This window comes from Mesocricetus auratus, unplaced genomic scaffold (assembly GCF_017639785.1).
Source record: "Mesocricetus auratus isolate SY011 unplaced genomic scaffold, BCM_Maur_2.0 Super-Scaffold_100008, whole genome shotgun sequence".
Lineage (NCBI taxonomy): Eukaryota > Metazoa > Chordata > Mammalia > Rodentia > Cricetidae > Mesocricetus > Mesocricetus auratus.
In genome coordinates, this window is record NW_024429192.1 from 49,231,892 (window position 1) to 49,249,515 (window position 17,624).

At 38.9% G+C, this 17,624-nt stretch overlaps 1 long non-coding RNA gene across 2 annotated transcripts in view; it reads right to left on the reverse strand.

Annotated features, from left to right (window-relative positions):
• The window catches only part of LOC121141781, a 53,877-nt gene extending 37,802 nt beyond the window's left edge, over positions 1–16,075 (reverse strand). For both annotated transcript variants that reach the window (XR_005878722.1, XR_005878721.1), the window contains exons 1-2: positions 15,954–16,075; positions 4,681–4,737 (exon numbers count right to left, since the gene is read on the reverse strand). This is a non-coding gene — a long non-coding RNA (uncharacterized LOC121141781). The remainder of the gene's footprint in view (positions 1–4,680; positions 4,738–15,953) is intronic.
• Between the last annotated feature and the right edge of the window lie 1,549 nt (positions 16,076–17,624).

Genomic DNA, 17,624 nt, shown 5'->3' on the forward strand with positions numbered 1-17,624 from the left:
CATGAGATGTGTGGTCCTAGTGACTACCCTGCCCTTAAGTGTGGTTTCTATATCCAGTAAAAATGCCTTGGATAAATTAATATTTCCTTTGCCAGTGGTTGTCAACTGGAGCTAACTTTTTGGTTGGGGATGGGAGTTCATGTCTTATGCCCACACTTAAGGGAAGGTTTGATATTACCAACTTAAGTCCTGTTCACATTGATTGTCACATGAAACTTGCTTCTCATCACAGCTTTGACAAATATAACTTCCTTGAAAGTATAAAAGACCTTTCATACTGATGTGAGCTTGCTATGGTGGTCCAGAGAGTCTTAGCATGCAGGGAATTGTGGGCTTAACCACGTCAAGTAAAACAGTTAGTAAAAGAGTATTTTTGTCGGCAATGGGAAGGTGATGTGCATTCCCGGTGTATGGAATATCTCCATATTCTCTCTATTTTCATGTAAATTCAAAATGTCTCAAAGACTGTCTTTAAAAAGAAACATGAAGTCACAAGCTAATCATCTTGCATGAAGATTATCCCAAATCATTTTCAGATTAAGCAAGTTTGACTTTGTCTAATATTATCCACACCATTCCACCAGTCTTTCTCAGGTAGAACTAGCTGTTCTTTAGAGTACAAATAGCCCTACTACAGTGAGAGACGACCCCATGGTAAAAACTTAATACAAATAACTAAAACAGAGATTCACACCTGTATTTTAACCCATGATGTTGGTTGTAGATCAACCTAAGATTGCCTCTGTCTCTTGTCTCCCTGTCTTTTCTTTCTCTTTCCTTTTTTGTTTCATTGTTTGTTCATTTATGCCACCGTCTATATCCAGCACCTATTTTGCACTGGGTACCAAGCAAAGTGCTTGACTATGCATGGAACAGGGCTGACTTGATCTCCATCACATAACATTTAGAGTTACTTGAGTGCTATTTTTGTTCATCCAAGGAATGAATATTCACACATCACACTCCCTAAGTCCAGGCTCTCAGCGACACACAGGTGTCACAAAACTGAGTCATGGGGAAATTGTGCCTGACAGATTCCAGGGGTACATTTTTGATGTCTAATTTAAAATTTGCTCTTTACATCTCCTGGACCTGACATTTTGTTTGTGCTCCCTAGGATTTTTTAGGTTTCCATCTCCCTTGGAACCAAATGCACAGCAGAATTACTTTTCTCCTATTTTCATAAAACTGTTCAGTTAACTCAAGGAAAATATATATGGTTTGGAGCTCAATGTCTCTTAATTTACTTTTCCAAGAAGTTACTGTTGTTTGTTTGAGAACTATTGGCAGTTGCAACACACACAATTTCACATGGCAGCAATATTTTGCAAAGCAATGATATCCTTTAAAGAAAATGGGTTGAGGAGCCTTTTTTGGCAATAATAAAATAAACTATTTTATATGTGCTCTAACTATAATCATTTGATATTTTATAATATTGATATATATTATATATAATATTGATTCATTCATTGGTTGTATATTTACTGAATTGTGCATCAAATAGATAAGTAAATAAGCTAGGTTCTGTAAGCTTGTAGCCTAGTTAGAAAGGAAGAGGAACTCCATACATTCATATAAGTATATGGCCAACTGGAAATACTTTTAGGAATGTTAGTAATTAATTAAATATCAAGCATGTAATTATTTGTCATTACAGGGATATATTTTGATGGCACAAAGACATATTAAAAGATATGTAGCATGAAGAAATATACTGCATGACAATAGCCATAAATCCAATGGAAATATATGTGTCACAACATGGATAGTAATTACTGCTTAGTGATAGATTTATAAATCAGGTTCAACTTTCCTCATTTTGGAAAGGTTCGTCTTCTCAATCAGTGATGACTAATAGGAATCGAATGCAAGGTGAGTGCTAGTTAGCTTTCTCTAGTAGTTACATTTTATAATGTAATAGCTCAATATATCCAAAACAGTATTTTAGCATAGGTTCTGGTTGCATCAAGTTGCTGGGGTAAAACATTTTTGCTAACAGCACCTTGAAGGAACAAAGGGTTTATTTCATTTTACATTTCCAGGTCACAGTCCATCATGGAAGGAAGTCAGGGCAGGAACTTGACAGGAGCTCCCTCACAGATCAGGAAGTGAAGCAGAAGCCATGGAAGAATGCTGCTTGAGGCCTGCTTCCAGCTCCCTCATGGGGCTCCTGTTTAGTTCTCTTTCAGCCTAGAAATGTCACCCTCAGTGGGCTGGGTTCTCCTACATTTAGTTAATAACATGATCCCCCACAAACATGCCTACAAGCCAATTTGATTAAGGCAATTCCTCAGCGGAGGCTTTCCTCTCAGATACCTCTAGACTGTATCATCTTGACAATTAAAACTAACTAGGGCAGCATATAAGCAACATAACTTTTGTTAATGAGATATTTACAACATTTTTCAGTACTAAGCCTTTAAATTAAGGTGCACATTTTTTAAGGAAGCATGTTTTTAATTCAGAGGAGCTGGATTGTGTGTGTGTGTGTGTGTGTGTGTGTGTGTGTGTGTGTGTGTGTAGTATATGTGGGTATACAAACCCATGAGCACAGGAGGAGGCCAAAGGAAGATGTTGAATGCCCTTCTCTATCACTTTCTGCCTTAGTCTCTTAGACAGTCTCTCTCATTGAACTTGAAGCTTGCTGTTTTGTTAGGCTGGCTAGCCATTAAGCTCTAGGGATTTTCTGTGTCTGCATACCTACACTGGGGTTACTGGCATATATGTCCATATTTTGCTTTTTATAAGTGTCCTGGGCATTAAAAGTCATGTCCTCACACTTGTGCACCAAGTGTTCTCATTCACTGAGCCATCTTCTCTCCTATCCTTTTTTACCCCACCTTGGTGATGCTGTAGAAATGAATCCAGTGCATATATGTTAGGCAAGCACTCTGTGTACCAGCCCATAAGGTACATTTTAAGGGCTCAGTAACTTCAACTGTCCAATGACTTCTCTATCACAGTGTAATAGAAATTTAATGTCTTCTGTGATGAAGTTTCATTACTTCTCTTATGAGAAAAACACATGGAAATTAAGAACCAAGGAATCTGTTGGGCAGACAAAAGACAAACAAAATGACAACTGCATTGTGGATGTAGTAGGATGAGAGGTAACATTTATTTGGACAGCTGTTTAGAAGTTAGCTGATACAAAGCTGTTTTAATGAGAATATGTAAGGTAAAAAGAGTGGCAAATCTAAGAGATGGTTTCTTCAAGCCTATGGAGAAGTGATCAAGGTACTTGAGGGGCAAGGGTTGAGTATAACTAGTTTGGGGAATATGTGATACATGTTATACATGCCCAGAATTGTTGAAAGTGTGTAAAATAATGACAGGAGTGATTGATGTTTCATAAGCTCATGTGTGATGGGTGTCTAAGAACTTTGTTAGCTATGGAGGAATTTGGCCTTAATGTAAAGCCACTGTAGAGCATGAACACTGCAAGGTTTTACACACACACACACACACACACACACACACACACACAGAGGCAGAACAAAAAAGACAAACGTAGGGACAAGGAAACTAATGACCATGTTACGAAATTGTATTTGTAAAACGTTTTGGAGGTGAGAAGCATGTTAGTGGTTAATTAGGAAGTTTTTACTTAGAAGGGAATAATGAGAGTAATCCTTAAGTTTTAGGGAATCAGCAATGAAATGAGAATTGGAGTTGGCCATAGTGCCGAGGAAAAAAGTGATGTCATTCACTAAAATGCCCACACATGCAATGGAAACTTATGGAAAGTTAATGAATTTGAATTTACAGTCAGTAAAACTGGGGTGACCATTTGGCATCTAGGTGAACATAAACAGGGAAAAGCTCATACAAAGAGTCAGAAGCCTAATTTCCAGTCTACCCTCATTCCCTCACATGCCATCTATAATATCCTATTATCTTTTTCCTTTTCTTCTTTAAATTCTCCATTATCCATTCACTTTTAAATTTCCATTCATATTTAAATTTCCATTCATATACTAACGATAATAATAAATAAAATCTCTTGGAATCTTACAGTGTGGCAAGCTTTGTTTGACCACTTTGTGTGAATCTCCATATTCATTCCTGTAACAGTCATGGGAAGGTATACCAAATGAGGAAATTTGTGTTCAGAGCACTATGTAATTAGGCCAAGACCTTATCTCTACTATATGTGGCGCTCAAAATTCCTCAACTCAAACTCAAATGATCTACTTTCTGGTGACTTTCAATTTGATTTTATGCATTGGATAATTCTGTATCAATATCTTTTCTGAAATCCAGATTTATATGTCAAGGAGCTTATTGGGTATTACTATTGTCATCAAATACCCTTTTTGATCCAATAACTCCTCAGACATCTGGTCCTACATTCATATCCCTCTTACATTCATATTTGCGGGTATTGAACTTCTTACAGCCAAGCAAAAGCCCATGCTTAATGGGTTTGTTGAGAGCCAGGTTGATCCAAGGCTTTCTCTGAGAACCTAATGAAAGAACAAAGGGAACCTAGTTTTTTGTCCTTGCTCGGCAAGATCTGGTCTGGAGATTGGGCCAGAGCCTCAAAGGAGCTAAAGTTAAAGTTCCAGAGAACTGAAGAGACTGGAGTTATCAGTCCCAAGGCTGATAAGCACTCTATCTGTGACACACTGGAGATATCCCATGTCTCCTTAGTGCAACATTGCTTGATTAACTTACTGCTGACTTTGTCCTGTTGTATGATGACTTTTTGCTGACTCTGTCTCATTTTTCTCCCTGGAAAATAATACATAAGGTTCTTAATAAAATTTCTTGGCACAGGATAGAGCTTGTGCAAGACTTTCTTCTTTAAGATCCTGATACTGAAGAATAACCTGCTGGACCAGGCCAGATCTTACAGTATCTTACATGTCCAGTCTTTGACATCAACACACAAATACACAACTGCAAGGACTGTTCACTGTTTGAAAGCTTGTCCGTCCACCAAAGGAAGGTACCATACACCAAAGCTGCATGACTATCCCACATGCTGCCTGTATCCTATAGCTGAACACTGCAGTGATTCAAACTTAGCTACCTCCAACTTCAGAACTTCTCTCATAGAATGATTGGCTTAGCCACCTGTTAGAAGTGTGTTGCTCTGCGTCTTTTCCCTTTGTCTAATCCTGTTCCCTTACACTCTGACAAGTGTTTTCTTATATCCATAAATCAGATGCAAATCCTTTCCATAAATATACGTTCAAATCTTTACCTCACAGTATGCTGTGTGAGAAGCCTGTTCTAAAAGCATTAACACCAGAGTGGTCCTACGAAGCAGTTCCGGCAGGTGATTTGGAGCTGTGGCATCCCTTGGCTGCCACAGAACTTGGGTACAGGTGGTAAGTGAGATTTTGATGGCCTGTGGGTGTACTGCCACATGGCCCAAATTTCCTCTCCCATCAGTAGCACAGAGACTGTACTAACAGTTGGGAGGTTGTAGAAGTGTAGATGGTATGAAGATCATGGGCTCAGATTACTTTGGCTTTGTGCTGTTAAGGCCTTTGAGAAAAATAATGAGGGAGTGAGATTAATTAAACTAGCATTCAGGACAAGCTTTGAGACCCAAAGAGCTTGTGGGTAGAGAAGCACTGGACTAAACCTAGATCACATTTTTAAGTGTAGCAGTTTCATAGAAGACGGATTAGCAAATCCTGACAAATATGTTTCACTAAGATCTGGCTTTAGCTGGGAAAGCATGAAGTTCTGATGCCAGCAGTACTTCATCTAGGTCGATGCATTTGAAAAGAAACATTTTTTGAGGCAGTATCCCACATTAGCGCAGGTTATCTTGGAACTTACTATGTAGTTCAAGCTTGCCTTTCTGATGTGCACTGAGTCATAGGCATTATGCTGTAATACTTGAAAATCTTGAGCCCCCGATTTCCTCTGAGTCACAGAAGGTTCTGTGCCTTCTTGGTGAAAGCTATCATTTCCCCTTGGATTATAATCTTCTCATATGATGTGGACCCTCTCTCCTTTCATTTTCTCCACCCACCTCTGATTTCCACTTTCCTCCTGACCACCAGACCAACAACAAAGATCATGTTGTTACAGTGCAACTAGTAGGGGAGAAAAGGGACTACATGTCTCACACCTGCAGGACCTGGACAGCATGTGCTAGTAGAGTATAAAAGGCAGAGGGAGTTAAAACAGAAATCCGGATGAAAGAGAATTTATTAATATGGAAGCACTTTCCATTGGTACAGGGCTTAATACCTTGTAAAGAGCATGGTAAAACATTCAAAGGTTCAGCTAGAATAGGTCTTAGAAGTTTAGGAAAAGCTACAGGTCATATCAAATAGTAAAAAGTCCAAAATCATGACTCATTATGAAAAACGACTGGCTCAAAAAGTTCACAGAAATACTTGTACTGGAAAAGACAAACTGTGTCAAGTAGAGTGCTTACCTCTTAACCATGTTTCACTTAAGGATCCACAGGGATCCATTTACCAGCTGATAAAGAAGCTACTGATGGGAGAGGGAAGGACATCCCAGAGGAAGTAAGTGGTGGCTGTCCTCTGTAGACCAGGTACAGCAGGGAGATGCTCTCACAGAACTGAGAACACCAATAGAAATTAAGAAGATGCCAGAGCAATGAGTACCCAGCAGTAGTTTATTACTATTGGATGCAATATGGTCACAATTACAAGTGGTCTGATGGTTTGGATGAGAAACACTCCCCATATGCTTATGAACTGCAATGCTTGGTCATGAACTGGCTATGTTTGGTATGGTTGCAGAACCTTTAGGAGGTAGAACCCTGCTGGAAGAAGTAAACTACTGGAGCCAGGCTTTGAGGTTTTATAACCTGGCTTCATGTACTATTCTCTTTCTGCTTCCTGTATGTAAATCTCTGCTTCCTGTATACAGACCTCTGTTTCCTAAATGAAGACCTCTGCTTCCCATATGCAGACCTCTGCTTCCTCTATGAAGACCTCTGCTTCCTGTATACAGACCTCTGCTTCCTATATGAAGACCTCTGCTTCCTGTATACAGACCTTTACTTCCTACATGCATATCTCTGCTTTCTGTATACCCTCCTCTGCTTCCTATACACAGATATTTATCCTGTAAGCAGATCTCTTTTTCTTGACTGTGGCTAGCCTCCCTTTCCTGCTGCCATGCCTTTTCTCACATGATGGATGCTATCCTCTATGAAACTGTAAACTAAATAAACACTTGTCTCCTCTAAGTTGCTTTTGGTCATGGTTATTATCACAGCTATAGGAAAGTAACTAATACAGTGACCAATCTGAGTTATAGCCAGAAAGGCTTGGCCCACACTGGTCCATATGGAGATGAATAAGAGGGAACCTGTAGGCAACCATCAAAGATACGCTTGATCAATCCATTCAAATCAGTTAAAGACAGATAGTCAGAATTTTGAAAGTTGTACCTTGAAGTAAAAATCCCTTCCCCAGTTTAAGAAAACTGAGTCAGTAAAATTTTAGGTTTTGCTGCTTGATAGCTAAGTTAGGTATCCAAGAAAAAGAAACTTATAACCTCATATTTAGTGTTTGTTAAGTATAGGCACTTGGTTCTTCCTCAAGTGATTTTACTTGGATAAGAGAGAATATGCAATTACTTGGACTAATGTTCAAAAAGTCTACATTGACAATGATTTCTGGAGACATGCAGTGGGCATCTATGAAATCCAGTTAATAACTAGAGATCTGAACACTACCTTTCCCAGTGGGATTAAGTTCTTGGAGTCAGTAGGTAGCCCTTTACTAGTCATCAAATATAAAATCGGAGTGAGTCTATTTGGCACTTGCTCATTGGCCATTGAACCATCAATTGCTTCTTCCAACTGAATGAGACTGCTCTCAATCCCTTAGAAAAACCTGATGGATCCACTGGGGTTTTCACTGAGTTGTTCATTTCTATCACCAATATAGTTTCTAGAACAAGTGGGTAAATCATTGCAGATGATAGTGCTTTGCCCAAAACAATGAAGCAATGGAACTATTTCTAACTGCCATGCTATTCTAAAGCTGTTAGAGCTGATTAATAGCCCCATTTTCATTCATCTTGAAACTCAGATATTCCTTCATCCTTTTCAGGAAGATGTACCAGTATCAGAATGTGTTCATTTGGAATGAACATAGTGCCACATGTTCTTGCCTTGAATGGTTTTTTCTTTCCTGCCCTTTGTCACACTATAGTACCAAAGAGCATGGATGCTTGTTTGGATTTTTTTCTTTTTGTGTATTGGGTAAGTGAAACTAGGATCTCACAGAAGACAGGCAGTACTCTATTCCTGAGGTACCTCTCCAACCTCAATCTCTTTCTTGTTTTTCTTCTGAAGAACATAATTGTGATGCTCAATAAGGAAGAAATGAGAAGTACTTTACGAGCCTTGATAAAATATACATACTTCAAAAAATGGAAGATAAATGTCATAATCATCCAGGCTGTGACATGTAGTTTTAAGGGAGATAGTTATTTTGGGCATGTCGGGATACTCTTTCTGAAAAGAATATTGCATTTCACATTTTCCACTTTTAAGGCCTCTGTGGTTTCTGAGGACAGCATATTTCATGCTTGGCACAGGCTGCAACCCATGCCCCAAGCAACAGAGAAGATGACTAACTTTAATTAAAACTCAGAATAAGAAAAGGTTCTGCAGTATGTCTGGAGCATATGGTCTTGAAGAACTAATGTTATGTATGATGTGAAAAGATGTTTGAAGGTTTTGGAAAACCCCAATAGGCAAATTACACCATGAACTCTTATAATTCTCAAGTAAGGCAGAATCATCTATAGAGGAGAGCTAGAGACTAACATATTATTGGTTGAGTATTCTGACTGTGTTACTGGGACTTGACAGAGAAAAATATCACTATCAATCGACTATGCATTAAAAAATTGTTCATCAAGTTATATGATTGGGTGAACCAATAGCAATTCATCATGAAATGGAAGGGCTATATGTGAACTTGAGGATAAATAGAGCAGGAAGGCACACATGGATGGCAATTGCCACAGACATCTATGATAGCTATGATGTTACATGGCCCATCTCCCTCAGCTCATTGTTAGGGCCACATAAGGAACTTTATTATCAGATAACAAAAGAGAATGAGGACAAGATTGTTCATACATAGGTTGTCTCTATACACGGTTGAAAGCTGAGAAAACACTGCTACGACTCTCTAGTCCCATATACTCCAAATGAATAGTGTCAGGAGACCACAGCTGTTTCTTCTTTTTGCAAAATAAAAAGGAAATGTTGGAGGTAAGGATAAAAAGGAAATACAGGAAGTTTCCTACAGTTCAGATAGGGTTTAAATGACTTTGTAGCTCATGATAATTCCCACTAGAGATTGTTCATCATGGAAGAGGCATTAAACAGCTAAGTAGACAAAATGACTCAGCCAGCTGATGTCACCCAGCTTCTGTCATCGATCACCACAGTGTTGGCATAATGGATACATTATATTACATTCTTGCCAAAGATGACTAAATGTCATTGGTCTCTACTAACCAGCTATTGATGCTACCTACATTTAAATGGGTTCAGTCTCCCCTAACCCCAAGCACTTGTCACTGTCCCACATAACAGTCCCCTTTACATATACTTGGTAGACACACAGATTTTTGCATCTGACAACAACACAAATAATTGGAATCTTGTATACAGTTTCATCCTTCAAGGTCACCAAACAGCCAGATAGGGGCAAGCCGATTATTTTGGAACCTATTTATCCTGGGAATGGTAGTGATTCACCTTGGCTGGGAAAACACATATTCTGGTTTCAATTTCCTTTTCTTTGCTGCTGAGTCTCATCCATCATCACCATCGGAAGGTTGCACAAAACATCTACTGATACCATACACTTGAAACAATTCAATGTGCACGAATGTTTGTTTCTGACAGCGTTTAGTATTCACATGACTTCATAGTGATAGCCCCAGCAATCATGCTAAAGGAAGATTAGAAACCAAGATGGAAATGCTGGAACATAAGTAAAGAAGCGTGGTAGGAAAATGGGAGGAACTGCAAAGACAGGGAGAAAGGTGGGATCGGGATGAGAAAAGATTTCTTAAAGCTGGAGGGGATGTCAAGCTGCTCAGGCATCTCAGGTAGCAATGTGTTTGCTTCACTGTGGAGTTTTCACTTCACTTTCCCCTTCCATCACTTCTACGATCTTTTTGAAAGAGTACATAGCCTCTTAACTTCATGCATTTTTTTAAAGCACTCTGTTGAATATTGGGATGCTCAGACTCTTTTCCTTCTCTTGAGAACTTGAGTTGGGAAATGTGAAAATGGGAGAGTTAACTATCGGAAAGGGGCTGAGACTACACAGTCAGCCAGCAGGTTGAGCCTAGGCAGGAATAACAGGCTTGTGACTGATTTAAATTCACATCAAGATGACAATTATTTATTAGATCAAAGGGAAGCAAGTGGTTTGGAGAGAAGACTGAAGAAGAAACGAAGTGTCCAGTGTGAGAGACATTTTTGTAAAGCAGATGAGAAAGTCAGCAGCAGGGGAGAGTTGTTTTCTCCCTAACTCAGGCAATGACCTAGTTGTTAGAGTAAACATTCATCTTTGTGGAAACTGAATGCGATGTTTTGCAAACAGAAGATCACATGAAATGGAAGCATTTCATATAAAGACTTGTGTTTTCTTTTTAAAAAATATTTAAATTTTTTGAGATAATAATATAATTACAACATTTTCCCCTTCCCTTTTCTCCTGCCAAACCCTTCCATGTACAAGCCCTTGCTCTCTTTCAATGCCCTTTATTCCTTAATTGTTGATATGTGTATGCAAATAAAACCTGTGATTGTGTATATATGTAAAGTGTAAGGCCAAATAAACTTTTCTTCCTTTAAAGCTTTTTAATCTCAAGCAGTTTGCCACAGTGATGGAAAATCTATATCTGAGAATTCTCAGCCTGTAATTCATGATATACTTCCCTATTAATCTTAGAACTCTAGCAATATAAATAAATACAAATAGAAATACAACCTGGTCAGTCTGTTTACTGTATAATGTTACTTGTATGTGTCTGTTTCCAGGGCTTGCTCCCAGTCCAGAGATCTGCCATCTTTGCACCTGCCTAGCTCTTCTTTATATGCATCCTGATTATTTTTCTCTATTCACTCTTCACTGGGATAAGGGAAGTCAAATATTTCCCAAGATGCGATTCATAGAACCTGTTTTACTTTTTATTTTTTCTATTATTGAAGTGATACTCATAAACTGATCATTTAGACATTGGCAGTTTGTTAATTTTTTAAAAATTTTCATTACCTGTTTTCTTACAAAATATCAGTTCTCTTATTTTCTTAAGTATAGTCAAGTTTCTTTTGAACTCTATACTTGTTTAAAACAAGTACAAACAGACCATAAAGAGTTAGGGTTGATGCTAGCAGGTCATTGACAACTGGTTCCTCTTTGGACTCTTATAATAGAAGACTTTCACCTCAGCACAGTCAAGGTTAAATCAGAGAAGGAGAGAAATAGTTATTTAGTCCAATGCTCTTAGAGTATTGTTTTTTTAGGGGCTTGTTCCAAAACTCTGAGATTTATGCACCAAGAACACGCTTAGAATTCTCAGATAAAAGTTTTCCATCACTATGACAAACTGCCAGAGATTACAAAAGGTTGAGAGGAAAAAGCGGCTTCCTTTACTGGTTAGATGGGTGATCAAGGAAGGATGCTTGCTGCCGAGACTGATTCCTGTGGGAGGTGAGAGTGGACTTCTTCAAGTCATTTTCTGACCATGTTGCTCATGCTATAGCTTACCCATCCTCTTGTCCCACAAACAAACAAATGTAATTTCAAAGAAAAATAAATCAATTTGCTCCTTTCCCCCACTGTCTCCATGCCACAGTCCAGTTACCACCTTCTCATGGAAGTCCTTTGGCTCATTCCATAATCAGCACCCTCTTGCTATCTCTTATTGTTATGCCATTTCTCCTCTCCCTGCCCTCTTCTCCTTTGCCCCTATCACTTCCTTACTCAGCAAGCATTCATTTTCTATTTGTGTCCCACATTTGACAACAGAGCTCTGGGTTGCTATGTTTACTGCAGTGCTTATAACACTACCTGGGATGTGACTGGAATTCAAAAATATTTGTTGAATGGATGAAAGGTAAATAATGTCTCCTTTAAACAACAAAATAAAGTTAAAAACAATAACAACAACAACAAAAGGCCTCAATGCCCCTCCTTTGAGTATTATGACAATACTTTTGTGTTGAGGGAAAAAATCCTTTTCTATATCAAATTTGGCAAGGAATTCTGTCTGCTTTTTTCTTTCTTGAATGGAATTGTGCTGTCATTTCTCCCATGGCCATTCATTGAATGGGTGTTTCTATGGTTACCATGTTATTTCTAGTCAGAATCCTGTCGAGGAGAAACCTGAATTTGGTATCTCAGGAAGTCAAGATTCCCTTGACATCCTATAAAGATACCAATGAATTTCCACAAATCAGCTTCCTGCCTTATTCAGTAAATTAGTTGGGGAGATAGATTGGAAGACATCTTTGGGGTTCAACTCCAGAGTTCTAAAAAATGCACCACAGGAAATAAATGAAATGAGTTACCAATATGTTTGTGTGGCAGTGATGGTCCCAGTGAAATCAAACCAATTTTTCTTTGCCTGCCACTAAGGGGGCCCTGGCATTCTAAGTGTCACCATGCCTCGTTGTTGTACCTAATCATTCTTTAGATTCGGTATGCTGTTTGTTCTTTCTGTTTTATTCTGGGAGCAGAATTACAATTTCAGATGAATATACTCCTACAGTCTAATTTGTTAGCTCACCCTAGAAAACAAATGAACTATGCCTAATGATTGCTATTCAATGAGAACATCAGGAACTGGCTGAGCTACAGCCCAGAGCAGCTAGCTACATAACTTAGAAACATGCCTTACTCCATATGTTCAATTTCTACATGTCTAGAGAATCACTACAAAGACAAAATTTTATTTCCACCTGTGTCATTTTCTTTTTGTGTCCCTTCTTTGATCCTGTCTGATATTCATTCCATTTGTCTCTAAGTTGGCTTCTATTACTCATAATCTACCCAGAGCAAACCATGTGCAGCTGTATCTTTATTGAGTTACGCAGGTAACTCCATATTATTTTTAGAATAAGGAATATTGCAGAATGCAAATTAATTTGCAAATGTATAACGCAAAGAAGAGAAATCTTTCTGCAAAATGCCACCTCTATAAGGTGCCTTATAGTTTCTGTCTTCTAGCTTCCCTCTGTAGGCTAACTCTGTTGGCCCAAATGTTTTTCAGTAGTATCAACTTTGAAATGATTAAGCTTTCGTTCATTTACACCCCCAAGATTTATTAAGCATATGCTATAGGCTGTGTACTCTGCTAGGAATGATAACTGGTTTCCCCTCTCTCCATTCCTCACAGGTCCACCCACACACACACACACACACAACCTCCTCTCCTCCATTGCCTCCTCTCCTCTCTTTCCCCTCAGAAAAGGGCAGACTTCCCAGGGATGTCAACTAAACTCGGCATGCCACGATGTAGTAAGAGTAGGCACAAACCCTCATATGGATGAAGCAACCCAGGAGGAGGAAAAGGGTCTCAAAGCAGACAAAAGGGTTAGAGAAAACCCCCACTCCCACTGTTAGGAGTCTGACAAAAACTCCAAGCTAAACAACTACAGTATGCATGCAGAGGACCTAGTGCAGACAGGTGCAGACTCCGAGATTGCTTCCTCAGTCTTTGTAGATCCCTGTGAGCCCTGCATAGTTGATTTTGTGGGTTGTGTTCTGGTGTCCTCAACCTCGCTGCTCCTACAATCCTTTCTCCCCATCTTCCACATGGTTCCTGTAGCACTAACTAATGTTTGACTGTGGGTCTCTGCCTCTGCTCCCATCAGCTGCCAGAGGAAGCCTCCCTGATGACGACTGGGCTAGGCACTGATGATCATAATAATGGAGTATCATTAGGAATCATTTGGTTCTACCGTATGTGCCCATGGCTGACACTGCCTGGATGACTAGAAACTGGAAGCTGGATAGCCCACTGATCTCTAGTTTTAAGAGAATACTCCAACTCAACAGAAAAGATGATGTCGCAATCATATCATCAGGCAAGATGTTGTCAAACTGCTGAAACAAATGACAGCATAGACATGAAATAATTGCCAATCTCTCTGGATAGCTCTGTCTCCCATTTCCTTGGTGAATAGCTTCATTGATTTCTCATCATTAAGGTTTTTCCTACACTACCTTTCCAATTTTAAAGTAACCTAAAGCATAACACCAACCTTGCTTAAAATCTTCCTTCCTGCAGATGTATTTTATAACCAAACTGCTCTATCTGTCTGGCATAGTTCATTAGCTTCCTGACTAAGATATATGACTTGTTCTGGGTCTGGCTCTGCACTAAGTACCTGATACTTCACAGATAATACATAACAATTGGTGGTGACTGCTTGAGTGTTCATGATCTACATACTGGATTCTGAAACATGTCTTTCATTTTTGTCTCCTAGGGAAAATGGCAAATATTTGTCAGAGTAATTGAGTAATCGAAAAAGTTAGTTTGGCAGTTACTAACCAACTTTGTTTTTAAAGGTTGAAGAGTGGATAGAATCAATGATAAGATGATGGGATTTCCTGGGTCTGGAAAGATAGGAAAATACAACATCTTATGTAGGCCAAAGGACAGGGCAGCTGTTTGGATCCTTATTCAATCAAATATGGATGAAAAGGAAATTGTCATCTAATAATAATTCAGCTAATAAAATGGACTGAGTCATGCACAGTTGGCTCTGAGGCAAATCTCTTCCTGAATATGACTATGGAAATACATTTGTGATTTCTCTCAGCCAAAAATGGCTCAGACTTCCAATTCCTATGAGGAGCTCCCCTAATTTATTTCTCTGATACTGAAATGAAAATGCTAAAGTATAGGGCTCATGGCTGTGTCCCCTGTGGCTTGGTACTCAGACAACAGGAACTGCACCAAGGTAGTCTGAGCAAGGTTCAACATATACTGTGATTATCTCTTGTACAGTACTCTAAACCCGTGGATACTGAGATACTATTACAATATACACTTTAGCTTGTTTGGGAATGATCTATTTTAATTTTAGTGTGTGTGTGCGTGCATGCGCACGTGCGTGTGTGTGCGTGTGTGTGTGTGTGTGTGTGTGTGTGTGTGTGTTTATTCTATATGTGTGCCAGTACCCATGGAGCTGTCAGATTCTCTGGAACTGGAGTTAATGGTGATTGTGACAGTACACCATGCAGCTAAGAAATGAACTTGGTCCTCTGGAAAAGCAGCAAGCACTCTTAACCACTGAATGACCCCTCTAGAACTATTATTTAAAGCATGAATGGACCTCAGAGACCCAAATCTAGGGCTTGTTTCTTGGGAGGTTATGAACCCTGAAAGGAATCTTACTGGAAATAAGTTAAGACATTGGGGACACATCCTTGAAGAGGATATCAGGACTCCAGAACTTCCTCTTTCTCTCTCTTTTTGTTTACACTGGAATTCTTCTTTTATTTCTTCCCCTATTTGTGGGTACCTGAGTGTACTTTCAATCTAAACTCCATGATCCTTATATTGATTCAGTCACATAATTTAACCAACTGGGTACTTTATCTCAGGTATTTGTTGTAGCAACAGTAAGTTGACTGTTACAACAAATGTATAGTCAGAAAGTCAAATGTTCAGGGTTAGAAATAAAACTGAAGTTATGAAGTACATTGGTTGTTTGATAACAAACATTCATATCATCATTTAACTTTCAACTTTCTGATTCATTGTATTCTGTCAGCCTCATTCCCATAATCATTGTTTACACTGGAATTCCTCCTTGTATTTTTTCTATTTCTGCTTATTTGACTATACTTATCATCTAAACTCCATGTATGCTTACGTCTGTACAATATCCCCCATAATCTGACCAAATAGATGAACACATAAACAGCATAAATAGATTAACTTTGAAATACCTTATTTTTCAAATCAGATCAAATCGCATTCAAGTTTGAAGTAATCTATATTGATTTAGGAAGTTAAAAGTTATAAACATACTCTATTTTTAGCTTATAGATAGTAATTTGTATAAAGTGAATAGAACTTAGATCTACAGACATACAGTAATAATGCTCTAGAACTTCATGAATGTATGAGGTAATATTTGGACTACTGACAATAATAGGCTTTGTGGAACATTTGAATTTGGTTCAAGAGCACCCACTTGCTACCTGTACATTACTGTTTACTTTCTACTATGATGTGAGCTGTTGTATGGACTGCTTATGAGCTACAGGTTACAGTAGAAAAAACAAATATCGGAAAGATCAACCTTCAAAACAAGGTGTACACCAAATGTAATTGTTCATGCTTTAACATTTTGCTGCTGGAATACCATGGGCTGATGTATTTCATGGAAGCTTTGGTATTCTCATTCAGTTTATTGGTGAGTGAGGATTCACAGTGGAATATTGTGCTTGTTTCCAAGTAATAAACAAGCATGATAGCTTCTTGGATTGAGAACAGCCACCAGGTAAACAGGAAGAGCTCAGTTAATAGCTTCCACATCAATAGGAACAGCCTGTTACAAAGATGAAATGGAAGGGGGCTTATGGGAATAGTTACATTTATCAAAAATCAGTTCCAAACATTTCTCTCTGTTCAGCTGCACAGCTGGGCAGTCTGTGTTAGTAACATTCAGTTGCATTTACTTCGCTTGAACTTGACTCAAATTATTCTAATTTTCAAAAGGTTTGTGTGTGTGTGTGTGTGTGTGTGTGTGTGTGTGTGTGTGTGTGAGGGGGAGTGTTTTGCCTTCATGTATGTCTGATGTCTGTGCATCACTTCATATATGCCTGGTGCCCACAGAGAGCAGAAGAAAACATTGGATTCCCTGGAACTGGAGTTTCAGATGATGGTGAGCCAGCATGTGGGTGCTGGAAGTTAAACCCAAGCCCTCTGGAAAAACAGCCAGTGCTCTTAACTGCAGAGCTCTCTCTACAGCTCCAACAGTGACTTAAGAAAAAAGCTTTACGAGTGAAGTTTGAGAAAGCACACAAAAAGTTACAAAGAGTAACTTCCATGAAGCTCTCCAGTCTTTGTGTTTACTAATACCTATCTGCAGAAAACAAAGCCAAAACCAAATACAAAACCCTTAAACTGATTTTCATGTCTCAGTAATTCTTATTATCTGCTAATTGTTTGGGGGCCTAGCCAAAAGACAAAATATATTAAATATGTCAAACTTGTATAGTGTTGTAAATTTGCAGTATATTACTACCAAGGATCTGTAATATGGTTAATTTTTTCTCAGTATATGTTTTTATTTAAATAAGAAACATGCATGCTACACATGTCAATCCCAGCTACCTCTCCCACCCCTCCTCCTTGTCCCTCCATCAGTCCACCCTACCAGTCCCTCACCCAAAATCCCCACATAATTCCCAAGGGAGGGTGAGGCCCTCCTTGGTGGGATCTCCAGAGTCTGTCATTTCATCCAGGGCAGGACCTAGGCCCTTCCACGTGTGTCCAGGCTGAGAAAGCATCCCTCCATGTGTAATGGGCTCCCAAAGTTCATTCATATGCCATGGTAAACACTGATCTACTACCCAAGGCCTCAGAGATTTCTGAGGCCTCCTCTCTGACAC